Below are 12690 nucleotides of genomic sequence, written 5' to 3' on the forward strand. Positions count from 1 at the left end.
TCACTCCTGTAATCCCAGCCATGATGGCTCACTCCTGTAATCCCAGCACTTACAAGTCTGGAACAAAAGGACCAATAAAGTTTAAAGCCAGCCTGAGCTATGCTATATTGGGGAAATCCTGTTTTTTGAGCATATTTTTTAAAAAAAAGATCATTTTCTTTAAAAAGAACAATGCAGAAGGGTGTAACCACATTCATGGAAAAGAAAAAGATCAAGCCCAACCCATGGCACACCTGTGGGAGAGGGAATAACAGCAGGGACAGCATGAGATACAGGATCTTTGGTAGGATTTTCTTTCTTAGATGGATACTGGGTAAATGATTACTTATTATTGCTTACCATGTTTATGTCTGAACTATTTCATACTTAAAACTAAACTCAGAGGCTGGGTTGCCAGAGTGCTTGCATGTCCTCTCTATCCCTACACACACACACACACACACACACACACACACACACACACACACACGCACACGCACAAGCTGGAATAATGGGTATGCACTACCACACCAAGCTTAATTTTTCAAAGAACTAAAAGACCACAAAAGGGTAGGGTTGTAGCTTGATGATACAGCATATGCCAACTATCCACAAAACCCTGGATTCAATCAACAATACCAAAAGAACAACAACAAAAAGTGCTGGGGACTGAGTTCGAGGCCAGCCTGGTCTACAGAATGAGTTCCAGGACAGTCAGGGCTACACAGAGAAACCCTGTCTGGAAAAAAACAAACAAAAAAAAGTGCTGGGGAAATGGTTTACCAGATGTGCTGGCTAGTCTTCTTCTGTCTACCTGCCACACTAACTAGAGTTATCTGAAAGGAGGGAACTTCACAGACGATGCCTCCAAAATATCCAGCTGTAAGGCATTTTCTTAGTGACTGATAGAGGGTCCTGCCCTGGGAAGGTGGTCCTGGGTTCTATAAGAAAGTGGTCTAAGGCCTGGCAATGGTGGTGCTGAACTTTAATTCCAGCACTTAAGAAGCAGTAGCCAAGTGGATAACTGGGTTTAAGTTAAGGCCAGCCTGGTCTACAAATCAAGTTCTAGAACAGCCAGGGCTATACACAGAAACCCTGTCTCAAAAAAAAAAAAAAGAAAGAAAAAAAGGAAGGCAGGCAGACTGGCAGCAGTATAACAGCACCCTTTCATGGCCTCTGCCTGCCTCCAGATTCTACCCTGTTTGTGTTCCTGCCCTGACTTCCTTTGATGAAGAACAGCAATATGGAAGTGTAAGCCAAATAAACCCTTTCCTCCCCAGCTTGCTTTTTTATCATGGTATTTTCATCGCAGCAAAGAAACCCTAAGACACCAGGTAGAGCACTTGCTGTGCAAGCATGAGGACCAGACTTCAGATCTCAGCACGACACAGCCCAGACATAGCATACTCATGACTATACGGCCAGCATTGAGGATTGGAGAGGGAAGAGAAGCAAATGCAGGAGAAACTGAGGTTTCCTGGCCACCAGCCTATGCAAAAAGAATTCTAGGTTCTGAATTCTAGGTTCAGTGAGAGACCATGTCCCAAAAGACTAAGGGGAAGAACAGTAAGATACGCCTACACATCTGAAGATGCTCACGCGCGCACACGCGTGCGCACACACACACACAAAAGGGAGGGAATTGAGGCTATCTAGTTAGTATGCTAGCAAAAAGCATTCAATGTGTTTCTAAGGTCCTAAGCCTTTCTTCAATTTGCTCAACTCCTGACTCTATCTCCAACCCCACTTGGTTTGTTCAAACCTAGGGTCCCTTGCATGCTAGGCAAGCAATACATCTTCAACTTGTAAAATTAATTTTAGAAAACTCTGCAACCCAAACAGAACTAAATGTCCTCCTGCCTGTGTGCTGGGATTACAGGTATACAAAGTCATGCCTAGCCATTTAGAAAATGTTCTGTCCAAAAGTTAAGTGAAATTGAGTTTTTGGGCTTAAACTAAATGAAGTCATTTTAGATATTCAAAGTATAATTAGAATTATAACCACAGCATTCCTGCTCTTCCAGAGTACACAAGCTCAATTCCCAGTACCCACACAGCAGCTCACAACTGTAACTCCTGAGGATCCAATGCCCTCTTCTGCACTCGAGTGGTACAGACATACATGCAGACAAAACACCCATATACATAAAAATAAATAACTCTTGAAAAGAAAAACCAACATATTAAATTACTGATAAACAATCAGGGGGAAAAAGAGCTGAACAACTGTCTGTTTTGATTCTAAAAGTTATCACCCAAATGAAGAAAACAGTCCAAATCTATACAAGTATATATGGGATAAAGAGCCCCACAAGGATTAAGAGCATTAAGGATCACCACTTTGGTCCCATGAAGCATTCCCTTCCTTACTCACCCAGGGTAAGATCCCCAAGGTTATGTCCTTTATGCTCACCCTTATCTCTTCCTCACCTCTGAGTATGCGCACAATAAATACTGTTTTTATTGAACCTGGAATACCAACTTAGTCTTATCTAAAGAATATGTATTTGTCCTTCCAAAGCACATGAAGTGAAGGTATGCTGGCTGCTTCAAAAAGGGCAGCCAGGACTCAGCCCAGTTCCTGGCCTAGATAACTTTCTTCTGACAACAGAACTCACTACCTGCTGAGAGCTACTGACAGTCAAAAGTCAAGAACACAAACCAATCGGCTGATGAAGCTCCTACAGCTACAAGGTAATGACCTCCTCAACCTAAAGACATTTGAATTCTTAAGTCTTTTTTTAAAAATCTAAATTAAAAACCAACTTTTCAATATTAAAACCACTCCCTTTCCTAACCAACAGGAGGATTTTTCTTGAATAGCTCTTTCTTGCTGTTAAAAAAAAAAAAGACTTGAGTCAAGGAATGAGACTATAACTTCCTTTGCCACTGATTACTCCATACTCTCCAGGCATGGATGGTGTGTGTGGCTGAGCACTAAGAGACGAAAATTAACTAAACAAAAACCACCACCCATAATTTACCTCTGAGAGTCAGTCCATACTTTTATGTTGCATGATGCCAGGTTTTCATTTCTTATATATAACTAAATTAGTGCATTTACATACAAATTGCACTTTGACTGAAGCAGGACACTAACCAAGTGAGGCTGGGAGAGGGTGGTAGAGATCGGTCTGTGAGTCCTGTGTACATTTGTACAACTGTCAAAGAACAAATTTAATTAATTTTTTTTTAAAAAAGGAAGCAAGGATGGGGAAACTTAAGAACAGGGATTGAGCTGGTGGTGGCACATCTCTTTTGAGCCCAGCACTAGGGAGGCAGAGACAGGCAGATCTCGAGTCGAGGCCAGGCTGATCTACAGAGCAAGTTACAGGACAGCCAGGGCGACACAGAGAAACTCTATCTTGAAAAAAATTAAAGTAAAGGAGGAAGGGAGAGAGGGGATTGAGCTCAGCTGGTAGAGCACTTGCCTAACATTAACAAAGCCCCAAGTTCAATCCCCAGCACCATAAAAATCAGGCATGAAGCTGGGCAGTGGTGGCACACGCCTTTAATCCCAGCACTTGGGAGGCAGAGGCAGGTGGATTTTTGAGTTCGAGGCCAGCCTGGTCTACAGAGTGAGTTCCAGGACAGCCAGGGCTACACAGAGAAACCCTGTCTCAAGAAAAAAAAAAAAAAAAAATCAGGCATGAGGCACATGCATGTCCCAAACAGGAGGACCAGAAGCTTAGAAATTCAAAGTCAAAGGATGGAAAAATGGTTCAGTGGTTAAAAGCAATGAATGCTTTTCCAAAGGCACATGGTCAATTCATATAGACGTGGCAGCTCATAATTATCTATCACTGCAGTCTGTCCAGTTGTCCTCTTTTGGCCTCCTCAGCAGAAGCACACATGGCACACAGACATGCATACATTCAGGCAAATAAAATAAAAATTAAAAGAAAGTGCAATGCAAGCCTGGTCTATATGAGCCACTGGCTTTTAAAAAAAATATATCAGAATTTTCCTTTCTAATATCTTCCAGTGTCTTAGTGCTTTTCTTAGGCAATGGGGAATGAGGTGAGAACATGGGAAGGAAGAATACTTACTTCCTCAATATGAAGAAATGTTCATAAAAGTAAGGTCTCCAGAGATCCTAAGGAAGGTTGGGATCAGGACATAACTGGGTCAATGAGCTAGCTCAACAAATAAAAGGTGCTTGCTGCTGTGTGGGTGCTGGGAATCCTCCTGGGACCTGAGTTTGATTCCTGGGACCCACAATGTGGAAGGAGAGAACCAACTCCCCAAAGTTCCTCTGACCTCCTCATGTACACCCCCCACACACACACATACACACTCACAAATGAATGAATTAACAAACGAACGAACGAACGAACGAACGAACGAACGAACGAACGAACATACTAGAGAATGGCTCAGAGTTCAGTTCCTAGCATCCACACCAGGTGGCTCATAACTGCCTTAACTCTTAACTCCAGGGGACCAGACACCCTCTTCTGACCTCCTCGGAAATCTGCCTACATGTAGAACGCATTCACACAGACATACACTCCTCCACATAAAAAGAAATAAAAATTAAATTTTTACAAAAAAGAAAAATTCAGGCCCAAGGACCCAGTAGGATTCCCAGCACCCACACAGCAGTTTACAACCATCAGTAACTTGAGTTCCAAGGGATCTGGTTCTTGCTTCTGCATACACCAGGCATGTAAATGTCACATACACTACACATGCAAAACACCTATACACATATAAATAAAGATTATTGTTTTGCTAAGAGCTTAAATATATCTGAAGAACAAGGTTAGTTGACGTATCAGGTTTCACATGATTCAATGCAACAACATTAAAGACTAATTTTATATGCTCTTGTTTCCGGCTCAAAATACAACTTCCCAATATTAATCACTGTCTCAAGTTCTTCGACTCCAACTCCCAAAGTGACCTCCATACAAGGCAAGGCATATTGTAGGAAACAGACATGTGAGTTCCAATGAAGAACACAGCTCCTGTGAACTACACTACAATACTGACTCTCCACTTGATCAGTCTGACCTCAACCATCCCTAGGCAAACTACTAAAATGGAATTTCTGGCTCTTAAAAAAGTATGTGGTAGAATATGTAACCATACAGAAATAGCACCACAGCCTGCTGAGGGCAGCTGGCATTCCTCTAAAAGGTCTTAAGTTCAATTCTCCCTTAACTGCAACAGAAATCCTTTCTTATGATTAACTTATTCATACCAAAATTCAACCACACTGAAAATTTACAAAAAAAGCAGACAGGAAAATGCAAGCATACTACCAAACCACTGAGTAGCACTAAGATGCATGAACAGCAACAAAGGTCAAGTAAACAGCAACACATAAACCAGCAAAGTACCAAATTTTACACTAATAAACTAAGAAGCAATTTTTACCTTTCCTACCCTAATATTATTAACAAAATGAACAATAAAGCTCATCAAATTCTCCATATACAACTTTAACTGTGCCTGTTATGAACATAAGTACCATTTTCCTTTTTGCTTTTCTTCTTTTTTTTTTTTTTTTTTTTGGTTTTTCAAGACAGGGTTTCTCTGTGTAGCCCTGGCTGTCCTGGAACTCATTCTGTAGACTAGGCTGGCCTCGAACTCAGAAATCCGCCTGCCTCTGCCTCCCAAGTGCTGGGATTAACGGCGTGCACCACAACTGCCCGGTCACACCATTTCTTAATAAAGAGAATGTAAAAATATCTTCCCTAACTTTAAGCTATAAGAACACAACTGGGGCTCTTCTTACAACCAATAGTACAGATCATCTAGTCTTTGTTTGGTTTTTCAAGACAAAGTTTCTCTGTGAAGCCCAGGTACTGGGTTTAAAGGCATATGCCACCATCCCCAGCCTATTTTATGGTAATTTTTTAAAAGATTTTTATTTTTAATTGTAGGTGTACATCTGTGTGGGGATATGTACATGTGAGCACAGCTGCCCATGGAGGCCAGAAAAGACTGTCCAAATCCCCTGAAGCTGGAGTTACAGATGGCTGTGAGCCACCTGATGTGGGTGCAGGGAAACAAACCAGGGTCCTCTGCTAAATTGCACCACTGTAACTACTGAGCTAACTCACCAAGCACTCCTCTGTGGCGATCTTAACTTAACCCAAAGCCTTACAAAGAAAAGAAAACAAAGTTAATTCACAGTTCCAAAGATCCATGGTCGTATCTTCCTTATATCTGTTAGTACATTACTGTTAGGAATCAGTAATATTAACTAACCTCAAAGTGAGGGCCAGGCTACAAAGTTTGAGATGCTCAGTAAAGCAAGAACACAAAGAGAGACAACAAACAAGTTGGAGTTAGCCAAGCAACTGCCTATTAAGCAAAAGTGACCATTGGGTGCTAGCAACAGAAAAGGAGGAGAAAAAAATTCTTGCCTCTAAGATGCGTTTAATTATTAACAAAGTACAAGGATCTCATATATTTTCATCTTAAAAAATAATTTTCACCAGGCAGTGGTGGCACATGCCTTTAATCCCAGCACTTGGGAGGCAGAGGCAGGCGGATTTCTGAGTTCCAGGCCAGCCTGGTCTACAGAGTGAGTTCCAGGACAGCCAGGGCTACACAGAGAAACCCTGTCTCGAAAAAACAAAAACAAAAATAATAATAATAATTTTCTTCTTAACCTACTCTTCTATGACAATGCTTCTAACTTCATAATTTTATTTCTCAATATGCATTTTTCAAAGGGCTAACCTTCCAAGAGCTTAGTGAAAAAGCATCTCACGCCAATCATCTCACCCTAATCTTTGGTATTAAAGTGCTAGCTAATGCTGATTCATCAACTTGACAAGTGGAGTGTTATTTTCCTCATCTCCAAACCTTTCAAACTTTCATATTCCTAGTAACCAAAATTCATGCCAAATTATTTTATATTATTCCTTCAGAGACGAAAAAACAGCTTGCAGGTATTTTCAAGGAGAAATTATACTCCTTTTTATTTTCTCTTCCCTGCCCTCATTGAAATGAAATTTTCTACACCCACACACCCACACACCCACACACACACCACACACCTACCTACTCTGGAAAAATTCTAAGAACGGATTTCCAAACCTTACAAGCAAAGAAATATGAATTTATATAACTCTGTATATCTATCCTCTTTCTGTTGCGGCTGTTGTTATGATTAGATATTGAGTCCAGTTATGAAGCTTGCCTTAGCAGGCATTGGATTTCCTATGCAGATTAGGCTGGCCTAAAATTTGCAATGATCTTCATACCTCTGCTTCCTGTATGCTACATTACAGGCAAAAACTACCATGCCCAGCTTTACGTGGTCTCTTAATTCTAAAATTGCTTGCTACTTTAAATATCCTGCCTAAGAAACTGAGGAAGATATAGAGCAGCAAAGGCCTATAATCCAAGGTCTAAGAGATGCTGAAATAGAAAGTTTGTGCGTTTAAGGCCACCCTAAGATACACAGCACCCACATGGCAGCTCATGACTGCTCTAACTCCAGTTCTAGGACTTCTGACACCCTCACACAGACATACATGCAGGCAAAACACCAATAAACATAAAATAAAAATCAATTATTAAAAATAAAAAAGAGCACTAGGGAGATGTCTCAGCAGTTAAAAGCATTTGCCAAGCAAGATAACTTTAGTCTACTCTTCAGAACCTATGCACAAAGCATATTTGGCTCATCTGTAATCCCAAGATGGAAGGCAAGAGACAGAAGAGACTGCCTCAACACCAAAGCAGCCAAGAACCCTCAAAAGTTGCCCTCTGGAGGCTAGAGAGGTGGCTCAGAAGTTAAGAGCACTGACTGCTCTTGCGGAAGACCCTGGGTTTGATCCCCACCACTCACGTGGTAACTCACAACTGTCTGTGTACCTCCAACTTATAGCCTTCATGGGCACCAAGTATACACGATGCCCAGACACCATACAGGCAATCACCAGTACAAATAAAATACAATTTCTGTTTAAATTTAAGTCATCTTCTGACATCCACACTCTCCACAGCATAAATATGCATTTACTCACAAATACACACACAAAATTCATAAAATTTTAAAATATAAAGTGATAAATATTAGAGATAAAATAATGGAGTGTTTTTTTTTAAAGCCTAAATCAAGACCTGAAAACAAGTCACATAGCATTAAGATTAAAATGCAGGGGGGCTGGAGAGATGGCTCAGTGGTTAAGAGCACTGACTGCTCTTCCAAAGGTCCCGAGTTCAATTCCCAGCAACCACATGGTGGCTCACAACCATCTGTACTGGGATCTGATACCCTCTTCTGGTGTGTCTGAAGATAGCATACAGTGTACTCACATACATAAAATAAATAAATGAATGTTTTTTAAAAAAAAAATTAAAATGCAGGACAGGTGTGGTTGCACATACTTTGATCCTAGGCTTAGGCAGTCAGAACTCTTGAGTTCCAGACCAGTGTGGTCTATATATTGTGTCCAGGACACGAAGAAGGCTACATAGAGAAATCCAGCCTTAAAACAAAGAAAGAAATTAACAGAATTAAGATGCAAGCACCTAACATAAAGGGATGGATGGATGGATCAGATTAGACAGGTAGGTAGATTAGATGTATAGATTTGATCAATTAGATAGACAGACAGACAGACAGACAGACAGATAGCCAGGCAGGCAGGCAGGCAGGCAGGGAGATTGAATGATTTTTTGGACCAACACACACCTGGAGCTCCCTAAGGCCAGAGTCAGATCCCTGAAACTGGAGTCACAGACAACTGTAAGCCCCCATGTGGGTGCTGAGAACCAAACCAACCCTGGATCTTCTGGAAGAGCTCTGAGTGCTCTTAACCACTCATCTCTCCATGAAGATTTTATTTTTACATTCTCTTCAGCTAAATCTAAGTTTTCAAGTTTTAATCAGTTATGTCCCATTATATACACAAAAATTTAAGTCTCTATCAAATGCAAGAAGGGATTAAACATTTTGAAATCTGTCTTGATATATAGGTTCCAATTCAACTTTTCAAATTAAAAATAACTTTGGAAAGAACTCATTTGACCTTTTATGTCTACATAAGGATTTTTTTTAATGGTTCATTTAAACTATTTGGGTTTTTATCTTCTTTGTATAGATTCTAACTTTCTGTGGGGTAGGGTAGGATAGAACCTATAGCTTTAAGTATGCTAGGCTAACACTCTACCATGGACTTACATCCCACTACCTGACTTTTTAAACATAAGCCAAGGTTAAATATCAGCAAGGCATTATTGGAAATTTCTTTATTTTACAGTTCCATTTTAAAATTCACCTTAGATTATATAGTTGCTGTCAACAAAACTGGATAAAAAAAAATTTAACTTTACCAAAGAAAACAGGCGAAGCTGGACGTACATCCCTTGGCGCAGCATACGCCTGCAGCCCCAGCACTGGGAAGATAAGAGAAGAATACAAGTTCCAGGCCAACCTGAGCTATACAGAAAGACTGTCTCAAAAACCAAAAGCTGGGCCAGTACTAGTGACACAGACCTGTTAATCTCAGCTACTCAGATAAAGTAGGAGGGTCACAAATTAAAGCCAGCCTGAGCAACTGAGCAAAAACTATGTTTCAAAAAAAAGGGGGGGGGAGGTATAGGAAGAAGGAAGGAAAGAAAGAAATAGAAGTTTACTAAACACAGATGTTAACTTCTAGTGCAATCCTCACAAATGTTAACTTCTAGTGCAATCCTCAACAGCTGAGACAAAGTAGACATTCTTCTATGTGCTGATCAACGGTACACAGAACAGCACTTTGTTAGTAATTTGTTTAGCAGAAGGAACTTTCTCAAGGTAAACTGAAAGCCATCTAAGAATGAATGACCTTTAAATTCCAGTATGGTAAACCGTAACAGGAGCTGCGTTAAATAACTTGGGTAGCTCTTTCAATACTTGTTCAAAAAGTGAACTCAAAAACTGAAATTCTCAACAGTAACATACAAGGACTTCTTTTTAAAGCAAAAGAAAGCTGAACAACTTTGGAGCAACACACAGAACTCCCATCTAACAAGAATTGACACGGTTCTGAAGACCCTCCTTAAAACAAATAACAGGAGCGCAGCACACCTGCACTGAAAACACTGTCCGCTGTGACACTGCATGGCCTGTAATGAACTTACCCGTGCTCACATCTCAGACGCTTAGTAAGAACAAAGCACCATAGGGCTAGAGAGACAGCTCAACAGTTACAAGTACTTACTGCTCTTCCAGAAGACATGGATTCAGTTCCCAGAACCCACACGGCAGATCACAACTGCCTAGAATTCCATTTCCAGGGGATCCAAAAACCCTCTCTGACTTCCACCGGAAATGAGCATGCAGGTGATACACATATATGCATGCCAGCAAGATATTCACACACATAAAAAGTTAAATAAATCTTAAAAAAAAAAGTTAAATAAAGCCTCAATATAAAGTTTACAAGTATTGAGAGACTTGACTTAGTTCAAGTTATAAACTTAGGTTTCGAGTCACTTGTGATCTCAAAAAAGTTATTTCTGGTTTGCAGATGTAAAAACCTAGCCTGAGATAAAATGGAGGTGATTCAACCACACTCACCTAACTTGAAATGTAGGAAATAACCAGTGAATTGTTGTGAATTAGTATGTTTTTTTATTCAAGCATACTGGACTGCAAACAAACTTTAAGAACAGAATTAATGAAGCTATCACTACTTCGAGGATCCACAGGTTTCCAATCAAACCTTAAGAAGTTTATAGTCTGGCAAAACTACGGGCAACGGTGGAAATGGATGCTTAAAACCTAACCACTCTGAGAAAAGTCAACATAGGAAGTCAGCAAAGATCATCACTATGCAAACACCTGAGGGGTGCGGCCACTAAGAGACCATTCAGCTAGCTCTCCTGTTAACTAATCCCTATAGGAACCAAAAAATTTATTTTCCTTTCTACTTACATCAGATTATTATTCTCCAAGGGCAGCTTTCCATGCTCAAGCAAATATAACACCAAAAGAAAAAAAGTATCAGTAAGTGCCCAAAAGCTCAGCTTTCAGAACAGAAAGGAAATTCACCAAGTATTCTTGTCAGAATACTCCTTCGCACCCAAAGCTCCTTGGCCTGCTTTAAACCCATTTACTGCTGAAATACACCCTAGGTGGTTCGACGGCTCTCCGACACCAAGCCCTAACTGGGAAGCATAACCGACAGTTCCACGCAATGAGGAAGATCCTGAGAATTACTAGAAACTGACGTTCGCAGAACCGAGAGTTGGAGAGGAGAGTGAACAGTGCGGTCTCAGGTGAGTTCTTTAAAAGAAAAGGAGGAAAAAAAAAAAAAGGCGAAAATTTTTGGGCCAGAAGTTAGTTGGAAGGTTAAGGGAGGCGAGGCCGATGTCCGGCTCTGAGTGGACGGCACTGCAGGGACAGGCAGCATTTACCCCAACATGGGAAATGCTCAGAGTTCTCAGATCCGACCCGAGTCCCCGACACAAGAACGCTGATACGTGGCCCAGAGAGGACACGCGGGGGTGGGGCGGGCCCCGCTAAATCCTAGGATCCCTCAACGAGCTTTCAAAGGAGGATCGCAGCCTGATAAAGTCAATGGGTTCAAGGAGGCCTGCACCGGCCAGACAACGCCAAGGTAAGGAAAGCGACCGCGCACGGAAGCTCCGTCTCTGAAGCTTCCGAGGGTCGGCCCTCGGGAAGTCCGAGCAAGCCTGGGGCTCCCCGGTCCCTCAGGACCCAACCTGGGTCCTCCTCACCCCCCACGGGCCGAGACCGGACCCCTGGGACTGACAGGAGGTTTACAGCCAAACGCTCGCAGCTGCGGCGGAGCCAAAGACACAACCTGCTCTCGGTGCCGCGAGTGACACTCACCGGCCCGAAACCTCGAATGAAACCAGCAGCTTCGGGGGCGGCGGCGGCAGTGGCAGCAGGAACCGAACATCCAAAATGGCGGCTCCCTCGGCCTCACCACCGCAACTGCAGGCGGAGGGATCCCAGGCGAGGAGGGAGTTTCTAACTCACTTCTCGCGCTTCTCGAGAAGACACCGCTCCTCGGCTCCCTCTCCTCGTCCACTCCGCGTCCCTCCAACTGCAACCTGTGCTGATTTCCACCTCGGATGACCCGAGAACTCGGACCCTGCTGAGGACTATTTGCCGAGGAGGAGGCGACTGCGCCTGGCAGAGCGACGCAAAGCGTAGCAAGGGTCGGGGCTGTCACTGATGACGCTAGACGCGGCTGCCGAGTCACCGCTGCGAGGAGTCTGAGCTAGAAAGGTCCGGCCCTACCCCAGAGTCAACGCAATTTGGTTCCGCTTAGTGGCGGGGGGGCGGGGGGTGCTGTGCAGTCAGGAAACGGTGGGGTCACCTGAGGGGGCGGAGCTCAGCAAGGTAGCGGGGGAAGTCGGACAGGAGAGGCAGGTGCAAACGAAAGACGTAGCCAGTGTTTAGTCGGAAAGGACTTCTAAGTGGTTCCTGTCGCCTTTGAGTCCTTAGCTTTCTGGTCAACTTTAGAAGCATGTTCCGAGTAGCCTTGGAGTCTGCGGTTTGATGGTATCTTCATACACTTTTGGTAAAAACAAGTAGAAGATGAAGCCTAAGAATGGATTACAAGCACAGCACCACCCCTTGTGCGGCAGTCAGTCTCTCCAAAGATTCCCTCCTGTGGGAAAAAAGAATCTGGACAAATGACAGCTAAAACTCTTCCAGAATAGGCTTTCAATCTATGATTGAATGAACTAATGACCTGAAGCAAAGAAAGTCTAACTAGACAGTTC

At 42.5% G+C, this 12690-nt stretch overlaps 1 protein-coding gene across 1 annotated transcript in view; it reads right to left on the minus strand.

The window, feature by feature from the left end:
• The window catches only part of Ap1g1 (adaptor related protein complex 1 subunit gamma 1), a 79539-nt gene extending 67496 nt beyond the window's left edge, over window positions 1–12043 (minus strand). The window contains exon 1 of the mRNA XM_028768761.1: window positions 11789–12043. The gene's annotated coding sequence lies outside the window, so the exon portion shown is untranslated. The remainder of the gene's footprint in view (window positions 1–11788) is intronic.
• Window positions 12044–12690: the final 647 nt, after the last annotated feature.

The sequence above is a fragment of the Grammomys surdaster genome, unplaced genomic scaffold (assembly GCF_004785775.1).
Source record: "Grammomys surdaster isolate TR1022 unplaced genomic scaffold, NIH_TR_1.0 187, whole genome shotgun sequence".
In the NCBI taxonomy this organism is placed as follows: domain Eukaryota; kingdom Metazoa; phylum Chordata; class Mammalia; order Rodentia; family Muridae; genus Grammomys; species Grammomys surdaster.